The following is a 23,204-nucleotide window of genomic DNA, read 5'->3' as shown; positions in this document are numbered from 1 at the left end:
CAGTGGGGGTAATGTGTATAGATTTTAATGTCTTTGTCCAGATGAAGTACTCTATATATAATCATACATATATATTACTGCTTATTAATAAAAACAAGAAGACAATAAGCATATTTTATATCTTGAAGCACATTAAACGAAAAAAGGTCTACATGAAAACAGTTAATGCAAAATTAAATATGTAAACTAGTGAGACAAGGCGGCCTGTCACTTAAGTTAGTTAAAACCCCTCAGGCTGGAAGGCAGTTCACCAGAACCAGAGAATCTCAATTTTCCACATGACAGGCTACCATCTCATTTACAATGATGTTTTAATCATAAGACATCCTTTCTTTTAAAAAGAAGGAAAAAAAAAAAATTATCAAGTTCTAATGAACAAGACTTACATTGAACAATTCTGTCATTTCTCCCTTTAGCTGACAGATACTGCTCTTGGATTGCAAAGTTTCATTTAAGAGAAAGTTTCATGATGAATGTTTCCAATGTGAACTAGTGAATGGTAGTCAGCTGTGATTATCCTTCAGTTCATTACAGCCATGCTTCTAACTTACATTGCTGACATCCTATTTCTGAAATGTATTTGAAGTTGATAGAATTGTTCCTTTTTGATCTGAAAGGTAACATTGAATTGGAACCTTGAAAAGAGATCCTACTAAAATAGATTGCATAAACTTTTAGTAACTACTTTATGAGCAAATATAATTAGAAATCAGAGAAACACCAATAATGTAATCCTTACTGTTTGAAGAAAGTGAGGCTTAAGCCAGATTGCTATAAAGACCTTCTTCTCAAAGTTGGGTTATTGAAAAAAAATCCATTGTCCAGGAGGATGTGAAAGCAGTAAGCTATTTCATGGGGTTTAGATAGGTTAAATATTTTAGTTAACCATGACAAAGCAAGTAGTTCTAAAATTCTGAAAAATAATGTTTGAGTACTGTAATAAGTAAAATAGGTTGTATGCTGTGGATACAGTGAGTGTATCGAAGTAAATTAGTTGGCTAAGATGTGTAGATTTTTTTAAAACTCTTATGCCAAACTTTATTAATGGCAATGTACATTTATATAATTATTATGGAAGCTGGCTAACTAATTGCAGGAATATGCTTTAGCTTTACTAGAGCTGCTACATGACTTTTTATAAAACTTACTTAAGTGCTTGGAAATTCAACCAGCAATGCTCTACTGTTTTAGGTAAACTGTTTGAAATTAGTACTTATATAATGTTTCTGTAAAAAGACAGTCTGATTTCCTCCTTACTTTTCTTACATATGGCACTCATTTTATACACAGATTGTGTTACCAAACCTAAATATCATATTTTGAACCTGAGAGCTTGAGTGCTTGAACAGCAGAGGCCATGCTGCAGCAGTGTCAAAATACCTGGAAGGGTTTAGTGTAGTCCTAAGTAAGGCTTGCATAGCAACCTACAAGTAAAAAGATCACATTTTATATAACATTTACCTTGATTCAAAATAGGGATGGCTGTCACACAAGAGGTATGAGTGAATATATCAAAAGTGATTTAGTTTAAGACTTTAAATTTTCTATGATTAATCAAATAAGCCACACAGTACTGTATCTATCCATGGATGGATGAACGTGGACAAAGTTGAGAAACTGGTATGTGGAAATATAATAGTTTTTAATGTACAAATCATACAATTGTATGAACATCTATGATAAAAACAAAATGTAAAGGATAAAGCAATTGCTTATAGAAAACCTCTTTATGATTCTGCAGTGCTATGCTTTAAGTTTGTTTTTTTCAAGTTGACCCCTTTTCACATTGGTATGGACACACACACACACAGAGACTCACTGATATCAAGGGAAATATTGTTCCTGTAAATGTAAAAGTTCTCTTACAGAACCCTCAGCTGAAACAAAGACCACATACTGTCCTCTAAATTTACTTCCCTTTTGCTCATGCAGCTAAGATGATACACCTCAGAAGACTTATGGCTATTTTATTCTGCACTTCAGTTAACACAGGAGTGGAAACTGTTGATTTGACCATGAATTGCTAGTTATAATATAGATTTGTTCTAAAGTTATTAAAACTTAAGGTAGTGTCTGTATCTGTTTAAACAGTGTCAAGGCTGGAGGAACCTGAATGTCATGCTAACTATCTTTTTCCTTCTCTCTTCTTTGCTAAGTAATAGCAGGTATTGACCCAAGATAGTAGGAAACAAAGATACACCAAGGTCTAAACTCTGAGACAATTATAGGGAGAACTAGTTCTTATGCAAATTCCTTTAATTTCTAATAATAGATAGATATTCAGATCTCTAAGTTAAAAAAAAAAAAAAGTTAATAGAGTAGGGAAAAAGCAAATGTTTAGCCTGATTGTTTTAAATACTGTGGACACTTTCCACCTCCACATGAACAGGTGCTGGGTACATCTCAAAAGATGGTCCTCACTGTGTAAGATTGGACTAATAAGAATGCCAGAACAAATAGATTTAAATGGTTTGAAAAGAAAGCAATATCTGAAATAGAGCACTAGTCATTGTAAGTTAAATGGGTTACCTCTTCAATGACATTGTCTACTAAGTAGGTATTTAAGCTTTTTCTTTTCTCATCCCTGTCATTGATAGGGCATTCATTTGCTGAGCTAAGAAAATTCTATTTTCTCTGTTCCTATAAGGTTTCTCGGAATTCCTGTAATTGTTTTGAAGAAAAAAACCCCTGATACTTATGGTTGATTTCACATCTTCTTTCCCTGGGATTTGAAATGGTTTTTTAAACTAAAATCTTGGGGAAAACGTATTTTACCTCATGATTCACAGGGAATTATTAGTATGAAGAGACAGAGGGTAGTATAAAAATAAAAATTGGTGGTGGTGTAGAGAAGAACTTGTTAAGATTAACTGTATTTGAAAAAGTGATTTTTCATTCTAAAAGGCTGCAAAAATACTCAAAATTCAATTGCTCTTTAGTAAAATAAAATTTGAAAGTGCTTCCATTAAAATTAATTAGAAAATGATGCTTTGTCTTCTTACAGCTGGCCTCAGGGTGTTTTTAAGATTTTAAATTAACTTCTAAATATAACTGAATTCTGTAACTTTTAATCAATGTCAGTTTAATACATCCTCATAGAGCTTTGCTGAAAAAAGCATTATGCAACCACAGACACAATAATACTTCACCCCAGCTAGTTCTGTTTATAAGGTATTTATTCATGGTAATGTAAATGAGCTTTCACTATTTCATGACTCGGCTGAATTCAGTGGCAAGCGTACACTTGGAATATGTGAGATAATCAGTGAACTAACAGTGCATTCTGATCTCAGGCAAAAATCTTGCTAAATGAGCGGGAACTGTTATAGTAGTAGGCACTCTGTATTTTGCAGTCAGTATCACTTATTGGTGCCCTGTTATCTTATGATCCCAAAATGCTTCATTGATGGTGTTCTTCTGAGAAAGGTGGTGTGGTTTGGGGTTTTTTTTCCTATTTTGTAGAAGGGGAAATTAAGCTTTTGAAAGCCTAATAGATTTGCCCATTGTCATAAAGCACTTAAGGGAAAATCAGGAGTAGGAGCTGGAAGAGACATTGTTTTATACATCTGAGAGGGCTGTCTCTGAATTGCACCAGTGATGCTAACTGATTTTATCTGCATATGATAACTTTACTGACTTCCCCTTGGATGTCGCAGAGAGAATTTCTGAAGCTCTGGTAACAGATGTATCATATATAAATATAATGTAAATATAAAAGTACTTCTTAAAAATACTAGTTTACACTTGCTACTTTGTGTCTATATGGTGCTTTTCCTCCAGTGTTTTGAATGGCATGGGCCACACTTTATAAAGAACCTACCCAGCATGACTGGGATTTATAAACCTTCCAAAGCTGAATAAAAGATAACCGAAATCCAAAAGTAATGAGCTCAGATACTGTCAGAAAGGGAGGAGCAGGTTCCAATGGCTTTGCTGATGGTCTAAGGGTTTTGGTAGTTTGGGTTCAGTCTCCTAATCTTCACAGATGTGCAGCCTTAACAGACGGACTGACCCAGCTTCCTTCCGCTTTAGCACTTACTGAAGCAGTTTAGAAGCTGATTGACTCATGGGATTGAGAAGTACCTCCAGAAGGTATGTCAGATGTTAGGTGTACTGAAATGGCCTGTGTATGAATCTCCCTTTTATTTGATGTGGGAGGAGCACTGATCTTCCTTGTTTCTGCACCTCAGTGCACTAGCTGGGACCTGGACAGCATCCTCCGTCTGGAAGTTTAGTTGGCCCAGTCAGAGCTTAGCTGATTGAGTCCAAAGTAAGCTCCTTTGCTGACAAGACTTGTGTTAAAGAAAGCAGCTGTGTAGCAGGTATGTCTGTGTTTGGTCTCATTCCAACCCTGACCCAGACCTGCTGGCTTGGTTTTCTGGCTTGACCTCACCCAGCCCTGTTACTATGGCCTTTCTGGGTAATCACTAGACTGTGTTCAGTCCTGACCACCATCTGGCCCTGGCCCTGATCTGAACTTGCAGCCCTGCATCCTGGCTACTTGTTGGTAAGATCACTGCTTTCTGCTCCAGGCTCCCCTTCCCCTAGGGGGAAACAGCTGGCCCTCAGTGCTCCCTGACATACCTGAAGTGAGGTGGGATGAATCTGAGCCTTCAATTCCCTATCATTAGCTGTCCAGACAGAAGACATTAAACAAACTTAGGTATGCTTGAGACACTCAGTCTCCATACCAGCACCTCCTTGTTATACAGCACAGTCATACTACATAATAAAGCCTCATCATTATACAGCATTGTAAGAGTACTGATAGTATACACAATGTAAATAGGTACCATTGCATAGAAAGGTTTTTTGCTATTTTTTTACAAAGGAGCTAGAAACAACATTCAGTGGAAGTAGGTATGGAACTTAGATTTCTTTCTTTGTTGCAGCTCTCTTTAGAAATAACATACAAAATTAAGAGAACCTTAATTAACTATTTGCGTTTGAAAATCTATGAGATTTAGAAAACATCTGTATCTATGTCCAGTATAAACTTGGAGTTTTAAACTGGTTTTAGCTCAGTGATTTGTTCAAGGTCACATATTAATTGCTGCAGAACTAAATAAAGAATCTAGGAGTATCTGCTCTAACCAATACATCATACTCATTACTGGTTATTTTTCTCATGACCGGCTAATGGCTCTGTGACACTGTGTCTGGCTGACTGAGTTATTACTTTTAGGTTTGCATAAATTCATAACTGTTGTATGTTTCAACAAAAAACTACCAATCTAGAGAAATGAATAGCAAAGCATCCTCAAACTGCTCTTTCTTTATATAGAATCTCAGATTTATTGACAATTTAATTATGATCTTGGCCAAGTTTAATTTTTTTAGTTGGTAAAACTATGACTTCATGATAGTCCAAGACTTTGGGAGTTAGGCTAGTGCAACATAATGCTTCTAGTGCAGATATTTATATTGTTTAAAAAATTTCTTTTTTTTCCAAGAGACTTCTGAGTAATGACCTCTGATTTATTGGCTTACTTCATGAAAAAAGCATTTTGCTGTTTCTTTAGAGAGAGCGTGCCATGTGGAATGTGGAATTATAGGTAGCTGATGTGACTTGGACATGATAGTTTTATTAGAAATTTGCTGGTGTTAGTGATCTTTCTTCTACCTTATTCTAGCTCTTTGAACGAGCTACTATGGCAAGGAAGCTTTCTAGTGTTATGTGAAGACAAGGGGAATAATATTTCTATAAATGTTTACCTGTCAATAAAAATGAATTTGTATTTTCTTTAGCTAATCTGAACCAAAAGTATAATGACTCAAATTATTTTTGATCCTAATACACATAGGCAGCCAAAACTCCTGGGACTGGGGAGAGCTTTGAAACTGGCTTGATGCAGATTATTTCTATGCTAATGTCTCTGTTAAATGAGAAGCAGCACCTATGGAAACAAGAAGCAGTTCAGAGGCAATTAAGACGAAGAGACTACCTTCTTTATGCTTCTCTGTGTTTCTAATTACTAAATTCAGTTTCAGTAGAAACTGTGATTTACATTCAAGTGATTATAGAAACTTGCAACTAAATGACATGACATTAATGCTGTTCAGTTCCAGGCTTTTATGTCACAGGACTATCTCTGTGTATTTTTCTTTGTTGAATTCTTCAGTCTGGGATATTCTTCTCTAGTTCAACAGTACCTTGAGATATGCAGTATGGGGAGCAGTACTGGAAAGTTAGGAGACTATTTCCTCCCAAATGGGAGAGATTAATGAAAACTGTAGAATATACTTTAAGTAGCACAGAAGGGAAAAAAAACCTACCTTTATCCTGAAAACAAAATTTATGAGCTGAAAATAAGATTTCCTATTGGCTATCCAGCTATTAATGGAATTGAAAAGGAATGCTCTTTCTTTCACTGTTGGGAAATTTGGTAAGGGCTGAAATGGGTAGAGTAGAATAATGAAAAGAGATTTGCTTCTCTTCCTCTCTGCTGGGTATGGCTGTCACAATATGATTATCTTGTGTTTCTTTGTGACTGCAAGTAAGACAAAGTGACTTCCCAGCTGTTAACAGGAGACTGACATTGCAGTAGATCTTTTACACTCAATCACTTTTCAGCAAAAGCAAAGAGAATGAAAATAAGAAATATCTAAAAAATTGGGAGGAAAACCTGCAATTTCTGTCCATCACCAGAGGTATCTTAACTGCATGTCTGCAAGCACTAGAAAGCTTCAGGAGATTGATTTTGCACAGCATTAATAAGATTAGATGCACTCTGTCTTTGATCTGACATGTTTCTTTTTTGGACCTCTGTAATGGGAAAGAGGTTTCTCAGGCTTTGGTCTCAACAATGTAGAAAGAAGCACATAAAGCACCTCAGGAACTCAGAAAAACTCATGCTTTTGCTATGAAAAAAACACCCATGAGCAGATTTTTGAGTTGGGTTATGTGTTGGGTCTGAATAATGTATGTATGCAAGGACTTTACACTCAAGCATACGTATCAGTTATCTGAGAACCTCCATTAAACCAGATGGGACAGATAATTATTTACAACTGGGCGATATGTTGCTGGTGATACCTGGAATATTACATTCAGGTTTGTGCCCCTTAGTTCAAGAAGGGTATTGACAAACTGGAGAGGCCATAAATATGGAGCCAAGAGCATGTGACCTATAAGGAGAGGTTGAAAGAGCTGGGCTTGTTTAGTCTGGCAAAGATGAGATTTAAGGGGATGGGGCACTTTACAACTATGTGAGGAAAGTTGCAAAGTCAATGAAGCCAACTCTTTTACACAGAGTCAGAGAGTAAAGCAAGGGCCAGAAGCTACAAAATCAAGCTGGGGAGATTCATAGTGCACAGTGGAGACAACTTCTTCAGTAGGATAGTAGAGGAGTATTGTCATGGGATCCTTGGAGAATCTGGTGGTTTAAAAGACTTAGCTGTACAAAGCTGATCTGATTTAGTACTGCTTCAGCCAGAGGTTGTTTTCAACCAGTGTTTCTATGATTCCATAATTTAACTCATATTGTTAAAATATTAAAATGAGATGAAGCAGAAAAAACTAAAGACAATATTCATTGCATTCTTTTGATTGTTCTATTTTTCCGTAAGAGAACTTGTAATAAACAGTCTTCTCAGTGGTTGTGTAAGAAAGAAAAAAGGAATCAGAAATAAAAAGTATTTCAAAGGGGATGATACCATATGTCTAAATTTACTTTCTTGTCTTATCATCTCTATTTTCTTTTTGTATGGTAAATTGGTGTGGTATTGTCCCTGCCCTTATGCATATAAAACACTGGTAATACAGCATGTTTGTGGTGAGATATTTACTAAGAGGCAAGTTCGTAATTTCTTTTTTTTTATGCAGAACATCATATAGTCTTAATCTAAATTTGAAGAAATTACTGCTATTATGATTTTTCAGTCTCTATTACTAGTTTAAAAATTAATTTGTACTCTGATGTTAACTGTTGTTGAAAGTGTTCTTTAGAAACAGCTTGTAGAATAGTGAGAAAGTGAGGTTAAATTATGACCTGAATTGGTCACAGAGCATTGCAGAACCTGAAGTACTGTATGTTGAAGAGACAAAACATCATTACCTCTTGACTGTATATACTGAAAATAACTTCTGCAAATGATAATTTTGCCTGACATTGTTATCAATGGTCATTCATATTTGTCCACATAAGAAAATACACATTGTTATTTTATCCTCTGAATCCAGACGGACTGTGTGGGTCCATCTCGGAGCCGGCTGGCATTGACTATGTCAGACTAGGGGAAGCTTCAAGCAGCTTCTCACAGATTCTGCCCCTGTAGCCTCCCTGCTACTAAAACCCTGCCATGCAAACCCAATACAACCAGTTTAGGCTTGTCCTAAAACAACTCTGCACATACCTCAAAAGAGAGTTCTTTTAATGAAACATCCACAGTGAATGAATTTTTAATCATTAGAATATAATTCAGTAACTATAATAACATACAGTAGATCTATTTTCTACATGTAATTTACTGTATTTGAATGAATTTCTTCATTCTTTCTTGCAAGTGAAACAGGATTATGATATGATAAAAATCCTTTTGTGGGGACAAATACAATGTCAAACTCCTTCCCTCAACCCACACCTCCGCCTCTGCTGTCTGTTCAAGTAACACGCTCAGTGCTTGCATCTGAATTACAGAGGGACTGGTTAAATGATCCAAGCTAACTGAAAATCTAGTCTCTCCCATGTGTGAAGAGAAAATGGAAGCATGTCATCTGTGTTAGACTCATTATAAATTTGATTTTTCAATTGAATTGCTGTAGATTTGACAGACGGCCTTGTTTTCTCATTTATTTAAACAGTATCATCATGGTTAAAAATTTTGAATCTGCTTCTGTGACTTTTGTAAAGAAATGTTCTCATTTTTGTTTTTGAATTGACATCCTTTAGATCTGCATTTAGCAACACTTAAAAATGTGAAAAATTAATATATTATTATAGAAATTATATGAGCTTTGGGTTGCAAGAAGTCATAGCTCTAACTAGAACATTATTTACTGGGTCACAAGCGTAAAAGTTAATGTACCAGAGCTTCTATCTTTCTCTTTCTCTGGATGGATTGTAACTGTAATGAACCTTAACTGATTTCTATTCATCTGGCTTTTAACTGCTGAGATTTGCAAAGAGAATTAGAAATAAGACCCTTTATGTTGTCATCTTTTCTCCTTTCATTTTAATTAATAATTTGGACCACACATTTCTGTTTAACTAGATATTCAGGGCATGAACAATAATTTCAATAACCTCCAAACTGACATCATGTCAAACTGCAATGAAAAGAAAAATGAACTACCACATGTCACGATGTGTTAATAATAGCAGGACTCAAAACTATTGCTGCTTTTAGTAGTTCAGTGCATATGGGTGTAGTAGTTCAGTATGACTAGCTACCTAAATTACTACTTATTCTCTGGTTTTGATATTGTCTTGAGTGACTTAAGTCTGAATATTGATTACCTGGTCTCTGATGTGTATTTGCAGCTGCATGGAAAGCCACACTAAAGTTACTGAAGCCATGTTTAGATTTGCATTTTTGTACAGAAGTGTAAGAATTTCCAAAGGTGTGCCCTAAAGTTATTTGTTCCTCAGGAGGCTATACCACTGATCCTTTTCCAGACAACTGTGGGAGAGTCTTTGTGTCCTTGTCTCCAAATATAAGACAGTACTGTAGGACAGTATTAGAGAACTGTCAATACTTGGACATCATCATCTCTGTCTCCATAGTCCGTAGGCTACTAAATTCCTGTGTGTAAGTATCTTTCAGTTCTAGCTTCTGAATCAGCTCAAGTGTAAGCACTGAAGTGGGGTGAAAGGATAATGTTTAGAGCAGATACATTTTAGGAACAGTGTTTGAGTGATAACACTGAAATCCATGTAAATCAGAACAAATTTCATTATAGGTCACTATGGTTATACAGGTGTTCAAGTTTTTGGAATTGACTCTCAGAGTTGGTCCTTACTTTGGTCTGTCTTAGTCACAGAAGACTAAGGGAGCTGTTGCACACGGAAAGTGTCTGTATTCTTCCATGCCAGTCCTCATGATACCCCTCTGTGTTGACAGTTCAAGTGATATGTTAGGGAAAAAAAAAAAAAAAAGCACAGATTTAAGGGTAATTTATCTTGATTGCTCTCAAGTAAAATATCAAAATGCTTAGGCAGAGATGTTGTTTTTTGGTTTTTGTTTTTTTTTTCTCTTTCAAGAAACTAAGAGAGGCTGAAACATTCAAAAAATAATTCTGAACAGTCATTCTTACTTTTGAACCAGTTCCTGGCCACAGATAGCTTTATTTCACGTGCGATGCATATAATAGTTTAACATAAAATTTACTTTATGTTTGCTGTTTGTGTGACTGATTTGTACTGATATACTTATTTTCAGATCCCTTACTTAGGTGGTTTATCCATTTCTTTGTGTCCAGTACTTGTTCTATTTATCTTAGCATGATATTTACCTTTCAAGAATGCTACACAAGTATATGGAAATTATTTTTTTTTACATGGACAGTAGTAAAGTCAATTAAGCAGTATTTAATCTAGAATTAATTAAACAATGAATGCCTGTGAGTGCTAAATAATTGAGAGATTCATGTATTAGAACTAGATTTTTCTTCATTTCCTGGTATATTTAGACTTTATCCAAGCACTTCAGTTTATCACTGTGAAGATACATGTAATGTGTATTAACTAGAACAGCAGTACTACACTCAATGCAGTCTTTGCAATCATCTGTTTCAGCACTCAGTTTATACTTCCTTCGCCAAGTCTGGGCACTGAGATGAGTTCTTCCACAGCCCTGAAGATTAGCAAATTTAGGTAGTTTCAGAGTGGATGAATGTGAAACATGACTTCATAGTTTTCTGGTCAGCACCCTGGTATACAGGCCATAGGTATTAGTTATTACTGCACTTACTGACAGTGTATTACATGAAGTCACTAAGAATATACTTTTTGTTGATAATATATCTGGGCTGCTTCTGTATATGTTGTTTTTTTCATGCACTGGTGTTGTTGGCATTATTCATATCATTTTTGAGTAATGCTTTTTGAGGAATGCTGTAACACTGACCTGCTGTGTTACAACATTGCCTTTTTTTTTTTTTTAGGAAAAGAAAGGAGAACTGATAGGCAACAGTGAATCCAATTCCTAGCCAAATCTAACACTCTCAAGTTCATAATTCTCTCTCCTGATCACTTCTCTAATGAAGTCAAAGGTCCAGTTTTTAAAGAATATTAAAGAATATTTGCAGGAGACAAATGTTTGAACAAAACACAGATGTTAATAACTTATTACCAATCCGCATGTTTAAATATCCTGAAATAAGTTATTAACATGGGCATTTCACCTATTTGCAAAATTGTGTCACAGTAACAAAAATAAAAAAGATACAGGCTGATGAATTTATGTCATCAGATATGACAAGCAGAATACAATATTATTTAGTGGTTTTATGTCACCAATTAAGCAACTTGCTAGGGATTTTAAGGAGAGGTTTGTTGTATATATTGGAGAAATAAGCACTGAACTGTATTTTTAAGAAGGATAAATGAATATGGGTTAATCAGTGTCAGTGGACTTTGATTCACTCAAAGTCTGTGAAATATTATCTGTACAAAAGAACTCATCCCTCTAAAGTAACTTATCTCAGCTTAAAACCTGAGCAGACACCTGTGTTTCTTACTAGAATGTTAAGTATAAAGTAACCAGAGCTGCTGATTTTGAACTTGCTGCTAGGAGACAAAAACACTCAGAGAACTGATAAGCACTGACAGTAGGAAATACTATTTTTACATATAATTATTACATACATAATTATTATATATCATTATATATTATGTTATTATATATTGTATAGTATATAGTATAGCAATGTATTATAATATGGTGTATCATATATTTCATATATAAGCATAACATGTTGCAAAGGAGTGTGGGTGTTATATATTCCCTATAACAGGTGGTGGTGGTGAAACAAACACCACCGGAACAACTTGAGATGTGTGAAAGCATAGGTTTACCTCTATGATCAAATAGACTGCTAAAAGAACAAGAAATTAGGAAAGGTAGTTCTCAGACTGCAGATTTGACCTGTAAAATATTCATGTCATTAATCCATTCATTTTGGTCATTGTTGAGCAATATTCATGGCTGAACAGTACTGCTGAATGTGCATTTTCAATACACTTGAAGCATGCTTATATTTTTTCATTAGGGAATGGCAAAACTAATTTTTTAGTTTTGAAATCATACTGTAAGGCAGGGAATGAAAAGCTGCCTGTAGATTCAGGGAGCAGTAGAATAGCCATCGCTGTTTCCCTTTGTATTCTTGAGTTTGGAGCAAGCCTTTTTCAACAGGGATGCTTGGTCTCCCAGTGAAAGAACATTCAGTGCTAGTAACCTTGAGTACCTGAGAGCAGCTGTCACAGGAAGAGCTCCTAGAAGGGTTTGTAAATGCTGATGCCTAAAATCCATCCAGAATCATGACACTTTATTAAGGAATAATATCATTTGTACACATACCAAAAATACCAGGAACATGTTTTATTTGGGTGAATTGATAGCAAAAATTACTTAAAACAGGATCATAAAAAATTTTCAAGGTAAAACCAACAGCATGGTTTTAAAATAAATATTCCTCAACATTCATTTTGTGTTTGGTGATCTCCTTGTATTTACTATACTCTCATATTATCCATGTAACTTTACACACTGGCATATTATTATTTTCTGTTGTACAGGGAGTGCTTAACAGACATTAAATTGACAATGCAAATTATGTCTCTTTTGCCCATCTTATTCTTTTCTTGCTTGTCTGTGTAGTCTAAAAGTCTGAGAAATATACCTTTTAATTCATTATTTTTTGCCATTGGATCTTGAATTGGGGATGGAGTAAAACACTGCAAATATAGGGGAGTTACAGGCACTGCAATTAGCAGTTTTTCTCAGCAACAATGGCAACATTCCGGCTAAATGATTTGTTATGTTTTTAATTACTGTATTATATCTGAAATCAAGTATTCAACTTTGCATATTTCTAATTTGTTCAAATTACAGTCACATCATTATGTTCAAATCACAGTACCCAAGATGTGGTTTTGCTACAGGATAATTAACCAATGACTTTGAAATATGCAAGCAGGGAGCCTCATTTAGGTAGACAGTACAAGAAATAAGAGGAGCTAGTGATGCATTCCATTGCATTCTTATCTTTTGAAAACAAAGCTTCAATTTGCTTTGTTCTTGATTGCATTATTCCATGACAGATTTTGTGATCTATAGTTATCTTACATTGCTGCAACATTGAAACTCTTCACCCTTTAACATGTGCTCCTGAACTAATTGCTTTGAAGTTCCCCAAAGAATTACTCCAGTGAAAAATAAACAGAACTAGCAAGACAAGTTCAGTGATATGAATAGTAAGAATAATGAGTTGTGTAAACTATGATTCCTGCAGTACTCCAGCCAAATTGTTACATATTGGACTATTTATTTACAAAAGAGGTCATACTGTGTCTTTATTTTTCCTTATCAACTGGATTTTTGCACAAAGATAGGGTAGAATATGGTTTTCAATGAATTGTTAAGTGATAGTATAGTGTTGCATGTGGTGAAACTGCAAGTTAAAAGGCTTATCCCACTTTTCCATCCATCTGATCTGTTTCTATGAGTGTCCATCTTTTCTGCATCAGTAATATTTTTAACTCTTGTAAAAAAATTAAAAATAGAGAATGTGTGACAACTTGAAACAGGTATACTCTTTTTGGTGAATGATTTTGCAATAATGACTCGGTTAATCTTTTTTTATGTACTTTAAACACAAACCCATGTGCATGTAAACCTGACATATAGCCAGACTACACTATAGCATGTTAGCAAATAAAATAATAAAAACAATAGGAACAAAGCTGTAATCAAAATGCATGGCATCCTTAGCTGCTATCTTAATCTCTTATCCTTCTGAATACCATTTCATAAAACCAAAATAATTTCTTCATGCATTTAGAGATAGATGGAACCTGTCCTGGACTTCAGATGTCACATATGCTGGCCACTATGTATATTAATTGCCCTAATGATAGAATGAAATTTGTGAAGATAAAAAATTACCAGCTAGCTACATTGCTTTTAAATCACTATCATTTTCTCTCTTTTCTGACTTGTGTAGAGTCATAAATCCAGATTCAAATTTGTTCTCATAACATGTTTCTGTGCATATGAGAGAAAAAAACCCAGGACCACAAAATGTGTATTACGAAATGATCTCATTCTATCCATAATGCTTGCTGTGTTTCCCTAAATTTATGGTCCACACACTTTTTTTCGTCTCCTTCCCCTCCTTACTGGCTTACCTTTCCTGCATCACTGCTATGTAACTTAGTGGCAATATCACCAGTTACTCTAGAAGGCTGACACTGTTTGCCTGAAACAGCCACATAGCAAGAGGGAAGTTTACCTTCTCAGGGGAACCTCAGAGATAAGTACGTGCAGGAGCGGTCTGCAAACTAGGACCATGCATGGCAATCAGTTAGCTGAGGGGAATGTGCTCGAGCTTGTAGGTCACGAACCCTGGGAGGACAAGGAGTGTGAATAGACACAACAATTAACATGATGAGACGTGTTTACAGAGCACAGGGGAGTGGGAGACTTGATGGCGCCAAGGAAAGGTAACACCTTGCTGTTAATTGCTGGTAGTTAACCACCAATCAGGGATTGCCTAGTATGCAAGGCTTAGCTTCAAGAACCAATTAGTTTAAAACGCGCACCTTCTGAAAGTGTATAAAAACTCGTGCTTCTGTACAATAAATCGACATTTGCTTGCATCAAGCTGCGTCCCGTCTCTTCATTCGCCGCAAGTACGCTGTTTCTGACTTTTGAAAACCAGTTTGCTGTACACTCTCGTAAGGTATTTGAGCTATGTTATATGTTGATATGTTTTAGGAATTGTTTGAATGGAAGTCTGTACGTATGAATACTTTATAAATTCATGAGCAGTCTGTGATAATACTGGACTGTAGAAAAGTGTAATTTATTGGCATTTCTGAATTCAGTTGCTGAATTTTTACTAGAAATTTCTCCCATTCTGTTCCCTATTTTTCTTTTCAATACTTGTTCAAGTTGGAATGGTAATTTTTCTATTGAAATTGGTTTTGTACTACCATTTTTCTGTCTGATCACCCTGACCTAAGTCAATGGGAGGATCCAAGATAGAATGTTAGTCCTCATTAAAAACATTTGAAGAAATTTTCCAATTCCTGATGTGAACTATGATTTGGAATATGCTCACATAAATCTGTGAAGGGAAGCTTATAATTTAATAAATATATTCTAAACCATTGATAGATTGATTTAGAAACAGGAGTTAGCAAGTGAATATTAAAAACCTGTAAATGTTTACCTGCTGCTTAAAGGCTGTTAATGTCTGTGCAGTTCCACAAGATGATTGCTAGCATGATACAAATATTACAACAGTTTATTTCACTGGTGGACGGATATAGATAATAGTGTTAGGTATGAATTGACCTTCTAACTGAAGTTTGTTATGCATAATATATACTTATCAGATAAGGGTATGCTTGTACATGCCTGAAGGGTACACAGAATATATTGCTTTTGTAATCTAGAAATAATTCCTTTTTATTTTGGTGTAAATGTAGTTGCACAAATGATAAGTGTTCTATTAAACCCAACAGAGAGCTCAGGCACAGTCTTCATTAAAGTGGTACAAAGACCACACCATCTGCTACAACTAGTCCCAGCTCTCACTGGGTTTGTTTGCTCAGTAGTTCCTGCTGGCTGAAGCCACCTGTTCACTTAATTAGAAACACGTTCTTATAATACTGCGTACTACAAGCACTGTGTCTCTCAAGAGGTGGGGTTCTCAGGCAAAGAAGCAAGTTGCAAGTAAGGCAAAACTTTTTTCTTAAGTCTGGGAAACTGAATAAAGGAAAGGAGGAAATCAGGTGTAACTTTCAAAAAATATTTCACCAAATGTTTTGCTGTGGGGAGAAAAAGACTTATTTACTTTTCTCTTTTTCAATACTACTAGTTTTATTCAGCCCTACTGAACTCAGTTAAGACAGTTCTGCATTTCACTAGCATGGAGAAAGTTGTGACCATGCAAACACAAAATTAAAGGTAAAATAAGAGAAAGTACATTCAGTTTTTTACTGTCATCATAAATCAAGATATAAAATCAAAGCAAAAGCTGTATTTGAAACTTGCAGTAACCAGATGGAAGTGAAAGTTCTCAAATCTGATCTAAAGCATTATTTCTTTCCAATCAAAATATGAGAAATGTTTTCAGGCAGATTAAAGTTGAAAAGGGAAGTATGCCTCATTAGAATAGTAATTTACTACTGTGCAAAAAAAGCCTTCATGAGCTCTGAATGTTACTTACTTGTTAGTCTCCCCAGAAAAGATTAAAGTTCTACTTGGTTTTCTTTTTCCACTGACTAACTGCCTGAAAGCAAATGCCTGAAAGCAAATAATATTAATAATATATCCACCTACTTTACTGGGAAAACTGTGACCTGTCTGGGTCCCCCTAAGGACGACTGAACAGCAAAGAGAATATTGACATGAAATGTTGGGCATTGGAAACTAGTTTCTGTTCCAGTTAGGGCATGTGTATACTTTTCAGTGTTTTTTGGTTGTGTTTTTTTTGGGTTTTTTTTTTTTTTGGGGGGGGTTTTTTTTTTTTTTTTGGTGGTTTTTTTTTTTTTTTTGGTGTTTTTTTTTTTTTTTCACTTCTTACTCTAGGCCTCTGGTTTTGTATGTGTAACTGCAGGATTTGGTCCACTGAATTCAAAAATTTGATCGGGATTACTGGAACTGTGTATAATAAATAGATCAGTGTTCATGTCTGCTTTATTTTATGAAATGTATTGTTTTACCATTGTTTGATAGGATTTGCAGGTAGACTTTTATCTCAAACAACCACTTGCATATCCCTGTGCAGTTTCCGAGCTGAAATTGTACAACCCAACAGCAACTTCTGAAAAGATAAGAATTTCAAAAAAAGCATGTCCTTCAGATTTGTTTTGCATACTGTAGGACTAGATCATTATTATATTAAGAAATAAATGCTAAAATTTTTAAATGTTTAAATAGATTATTAAATGTTGGACCTGCGGGGTGTGTCTCTAACTTTATTGCTTGCCTTTATGCCAGCAATCTTAATGAATTGGTTAATTACTTAATGGGACTTGAAGATAATAAACCTTCACTAAGAGTTTAATATTAATTATGACTATTATCATTATTAAGTATTACTAATTTACTGCAGGAGGGACTGGATCATGTCTGCTGGTACAGAAGATACTGTAGAATTCACAGTATCTCTTAATTTTTTTCTCTGTTTAACTCAGGGCGGTTTCTGGCTGTGATGAGGGAGAAAGAGCTGAATCACATAAGTGAATTATTCCCTATTGGAAACCCAACAGTGTATACAATGCTTCATGACCAGTCTTATTTCTTTCTTCCTCTAATCTCTCCTGGTACTGTACTCTCATGATGTTGCAGCCTTGTCTTATTTCTTGCCTTCTGTAATTACCTATCCTATTATATCCAGTTTCCTTTGCAGTCATGCTGTAGTTATTAGTCTTGATGTAGTTATTATTCTCTTTAACCCTGCAAATTCCCTTTGGGGTTTGCCTTAATTTTGGCAGTTCTAAGGCTGTATATTCTTTATCTTTTAATTTCACTAGTAAATCAGATGTCAATGAAATTTGGTGTAACAGGTCAAGCAGAGATAGATCACCAATTACCCTTTGTGTTTCTGAACTGTGGGGTTATACTTCCATGAACTATATGTGTGTGGTTCGGCTCTTTACTTTGGCTGTGATGTGTATTTCCAAACACAGCATGTGACTTAACAAGTCTGGCCATTTCCACAGATGCAGAGGAGGAAGGATGTGGGTCCTGCCTCTTCAGTGAAGCAAAGACATTAGTCCAGTCGGTTAAAATGTGAATTTGCAACAGTTAACCAAGCAGGTGTGTAACACCTTCCTTTCACAGCATTGAATCCTAGGACAAAGATCACAAAAGGTGTTTTGAGTATTGAGCTCTGAACAACTCGTGAGTCAGTAGTAGATTGCTCTTGCCAAGATGCATTCAGATTGGAACTATGTTCTTCTAGAGGTCTGGAACATAGCAGGATTAATTTTTAAGGGAATTTAGAATATAGAGGCTATAGAGTATGAAGTCTGAAGTGTAAAAAAAGATGGTAGAAAAAGATAATTAAAGAAAGTGTTTTTACTAGGGTAATATATGTTTTCCTGTTTGTATTTCTTTTTCAAAACTGTATTTGAGGCATAAATTAAACAGTAAAATAAATAACTTTGTTAATGGAAGAACTACAGACTGAGCAATATTCAAAGGTTGCCACGATTTTTTCCTTCAACTGATTTAATTGGCTGTTTGACCACTTCTGTGGCTGGCCAATACCTTTAGTCATATACATCATACTAGAAAATTGACAAGTACTTTTTATACATAAAATAAGTTGAAACATATATTACGAATTCTCCTTAAATGCCATAAAATATGGATGAATTCTAACAAAGAGGTAGATGTATTAGAATAAAATTACTTTTGTGTATGTCAAGTTGATATGGCAGTTGCCATGGTAAACATTGTACATAAATACTTAAATAAATAGTTATATACTTAGAATGGTAGCAAGCTGTTAACCAAGATTTAGACACTGATAAACAAGACCCTGTAGAGCATCCTGGTGCTTTCAACTGTCTATATATCTATTCAATTAGGGAACTTACAATTCAATAAAGCCTAATTGTTCCAGCCTTTAATTGAAGGCTGGAGAAACAGGCATAGGAGGAGAAATAACAATAAGCATCATAGAAAGTTTTAAGAGAAAAGGAAGTATTCTGAATCCTTACAGTTTACCATCACAATATGTCTGCTCCTGAGACTGTGGGCATTAAAATGGAAAATAAAATTCAGTATAACTTTCAAATTCAATTGTTGTAATGATGCGATAAATGAAATATTTTAACACAAGTCGTTATAGCCATTTCAAAATAATAGACCTTGAATGCTTTTGTTAGACCCAAAAGAAGAATAAGCGTAACTCTCTTTAGATTATGGAGGAGGGCAGCATTTTGATTAAAGACAGAAGGTGATGTCAGACTGACTGAAAACAGAAAGGATTTGGGCCAAAAATAAGAAAACAAAATTAATTATTTTGATGCTACATCACAAAATTTTAAAATAGTAGATTTTTAAGTTATTCAGAAACTTAATTGTTCTTGTATTCTGTGTTTTAATATGACATTTGTGTTCCAAGGCCAGTCAGGGATTGTAGTATTTTTGTGTCTTTTGATTTTAGCTATGATTAGCTGCTCAAAGATTATTTTCCTCTTCCCTTGAACTCATATCTCTCCAGGCTTATCCTAAGGCAGTTAAGTTTTGTACCTCATTATTTCTCTAATTTAGCCATGGTATAATAAGGAATGATTCATATTAACAGATTGTTAAAATAATTTATCCCACTTTTGCTATCAGCAGTCCTCCTGTTAGACCAGTAGCCCCAACTAAGTACTTACGTGCTCTCCTGCCAAGGGCTTACCAGTGGTTTTCTGTGTGGGTGATAAAGTGGCCTGCATGTCCTTATGCTCTATTTGGGTTTTAAAATAACATTAGGACTATGTCTTGTGTGCTTATAATGAATTAATCTAATAATTAATGACCTTCCATGCTGTATTACCATCATCAGTGCAGTTACTTTTTGGGTGTGATTATATGTGGTGACTCACAGAAACCATCATTGAACCTTGTATTTTCTAAATAACTGGGTTTCAGCAGCAAGAAGAAATAATTGTTATTGAAACAATAGGTAACCTGTTAAAGATTAATGTCTGTCTGATGATATATCTTGCTTCATCTGCAGCAGTGCTACTTAGAAATGATCTAGTTATGAGCCAGTGACAAATCTCACTGTTCGACAAAGATTTTCCACTTCTATGTCAAATCAGTTATTATTTATCCCATGTATAAAACATTTCAAAATTGGTAAACCTGTGCTCTGAGGTCAGAAGGAAAACAGGCATGATCTCCAGACTGTGTGATATGATATAATTTTGTTTGCTGCTGGATTTGCGTCAAGAGCATTATTGTGGTGCAGATGAATACAGCTTTTAAGTATTATCTTTTACAAATAATTGTACATTTAGCACTCCTTTCTCATATGTTGATCATTGATTATGATTTACTTCAGGGAGAAGGAAATAGAAAAAAATGGTGTTATGCATTCAGCAATCTCCTAGTACTAAAGAATTATTGCAGTATTTCAGTGGTGCAACAGAAAACACATGCAGATGATTTATTTATTATAATATTGTTTGTGATATTTTAATGCATTTCAAATGGTCTAATATTTAGTTGTCCCTAGAATATTTTTAGTAAATTGATCACTGTTTGTCTACCTTTTGTCTAGTTCATATAGGAAAGACATTTCTGAGAAGAGAATAATTTGTGAGTATAAACTGATACAGTCATATAGGTCCAATTCATTATTCAGACACTTATCCTAGATAAGAATTCCTCAGCATAAAGTCAGTCATACTTTCTGTTGTAGATTAAACCTATCTTAGGTTTTGACCTTCTACCAGCTTCCATGCTGAGTATCCCTTGTGTAAAATTAATAGCTCTGAAATACGTACATGAAATTAGAAATGTCTTGGAGCTTACAAATCTTCAGCAAGATCAGCTGTTTTACAAAGAGAGAAGGAAAAGTTAAGAACTGCATCATTCTAAAGTGCGATGCATGTATCAAGAGTTTGAGTAGCATGACAGCACTGTGCCCAGAGTTACCATTGCCATGTACTCCTCATGTGTAACCTTCCCTATGACCTATTATCAGGCCCATGCATTTGATCCTAAATTTTCTGATTTGTTTGACACCCATTCCCATTTTGCTGAATCATTGTCCTTATAGTCCAAAGAATCTGCAAAAGTTGAGTGACTTCTTGCTTTCTGTCTTTGCCTATATATAGACCACAACTTAGTATCATCTGCCATCATACCATCACTACAGACTTTTTAGCTTTCCAGGGAATGGCTTACATTTATTGCCTGCCATGACAAACCTAAATAATGCTGTGCAATTTAGACATCTTAGCAACTCTGTTTTGGGGCTTCTTCAAACAGAGAAGAGATAAACACCAGCTTGTACCCTTTCAGCTGCTGAAGCATTTTGTTTTACCGATACCATCCATTTTTCTGTCTTTTAAATTATTTCCAATTCAGGACAATATTAGGTCTCCCATTTTAAAGACAATTGAGGTTACCTAGCATAGTTTGCACGGAATTTCCCCGGATACTTCATGACCATAAATGCCATGAAAAGTTACCTGCCATTATGTACTTAATGCATCAGATGAATGGCTTGGGGAAATAAATAAATAAATTGTGGCTAAATAACAATAAACTAATTAATTACTGTTTGTGTTTTCTTGCTAGGACATAAGAAACTCATTTAGAGCTGCCATTACTTGTTGGGTAAATATATTCTGGGAATAATAAATGTATAAGATTATTCACTGTTCAGAGTAAATACATGATTAGTAGTTGTCAAAATGCGTATTCTTGACAACAATAGGGCTTAACAGCTGCTTTGCTGCACTGTGCCAAGACTTGCTCAGGAACTCCTCAGTTCATGGACCAGTGAAGCAATAGACAATAACAATTCCCTTGCTGCCATTAAATTTTGCAGAGTCACTGTGGTTGCCAGGTGTCACTGACATGTGAAACACTAATAGTTCTTTAGCAGACTTTTAAAAAATAACTGGAAATCCAGCAAATGTAGTAATTGCATGCTGAGAGGGATGTTCCAGTGCAAATCCAAACTGCAGTGAAATTAAACAATGTGTAAAACTGGTTTCACTGTGAAGGTATAGAGCAATTTTTGTTTTATCAGGCCTTTTAATACGTGCCTTAGAGCTCTTAGATACGTCTTTGTTGTTCTGCATACTTTGTGTGGCTTAATGTATAAAAACTGATAGAAAAATTCAGAATGTGGGGAAGTACTCAATTAGGAAAAAAAAAAAAAAAAAAAAAGAAGAAGAAAACCAACACTGTTAGTTATAACACGGAGGACACATGAAGAGGCTTTACTGAACTGTACTGCTCGGTTTTAGGAATGGTTCCAGTTCAAATGGAAGTGTCTACAGCTATTAAAAGCAGTCTCAGGAAGTAAGCTTGGTTACTGCCACTAATAGAATGTTAACCATGAAGACTAGAGAAGGTTCCTCCAGCATTCATTTATCTAGTTTTCCTGTCTCTTACCAGGGCAGAAGAACAAGGACAGCTGACGGTTACAGAGGAGCTAGCACTCTCATCTGGCATCCTTTCCACAAGCAATAACTTAGTTTGGTAGATAAGATACAGCAAATTTTTTGGTTAATGATTCTGAATTTGAGCATTTAAACCCATCCAGTGACTGCTTTTAGTACCTAAGGTTTTTATTGGATGTCTTGTTACAGTGCCTTGTAGGAATTAAGGATTTGTGTTACGGAGAGCTTATCCCTTTCAGAAAAAACAGAGATACTTTGGAGAAAGTGGTATCATTAATGATACCGTTATTTATTGAGAGAAAAGAGGATGCAAAGAGTAATCTATCTTCTCTTTTTATGATATTTAATTTTGTCCATACAAGTAGTAGAAAGGAGGGAAAACAACTTGAAAGTCTTCAGAAGTTTTAACATTCTGTCAAAGAAGGTTTTGGTGTTTCTTTTGATAAAGGAGAGAAATTGGAAAGAAAAAGAGAAACTTCAATTAAATCTAATTGTATGTATTTCAGGTTTTTGAACTAATAAGTGTGGTTTGTTTCAGAGATATGCAGTTCCACTGTTTGCCTTCTCTTTTTGTAGTTTACCAGGAATATGAGTATTTTGTGTACTCTGGACTTCAGGCTGAGTAAGAAATCTGTTTTAGAAAGATATAATTGCTTTATTAACTCATGGCATCTATTAAAAATGCCATATTAAAAAGCAGTATTTCTCTCTCTCTCTCTTTTTTTTTTTTTTTTTTTTTTTTTTTAATTTTCACTGAGTCTGAATTGGGGCTTTTTAAGTGGGAAATATTTTGTAAACTTCTAATCCAAAGGTCTAAAACATCCTAAATGATGGTGCGTGTTTGTTTTATTTAAATGTATGATTGCTTTTTGCAGACTCCTGTGTTCCACA

The sequence above is a fragment of the Falco punctatus genome (assembly GCF_963210335.1).
Source record: "Falco punctatus genome assembly, chromosome: 15".
Lineage (NCBI taxonomy): Eukaryota > Metazoa > Chordata > Aves > Falconiformes > Falconidae > Falco > Falco punctatus.
Note: the sequence above shows the minus strand (reverse complement) of the source record.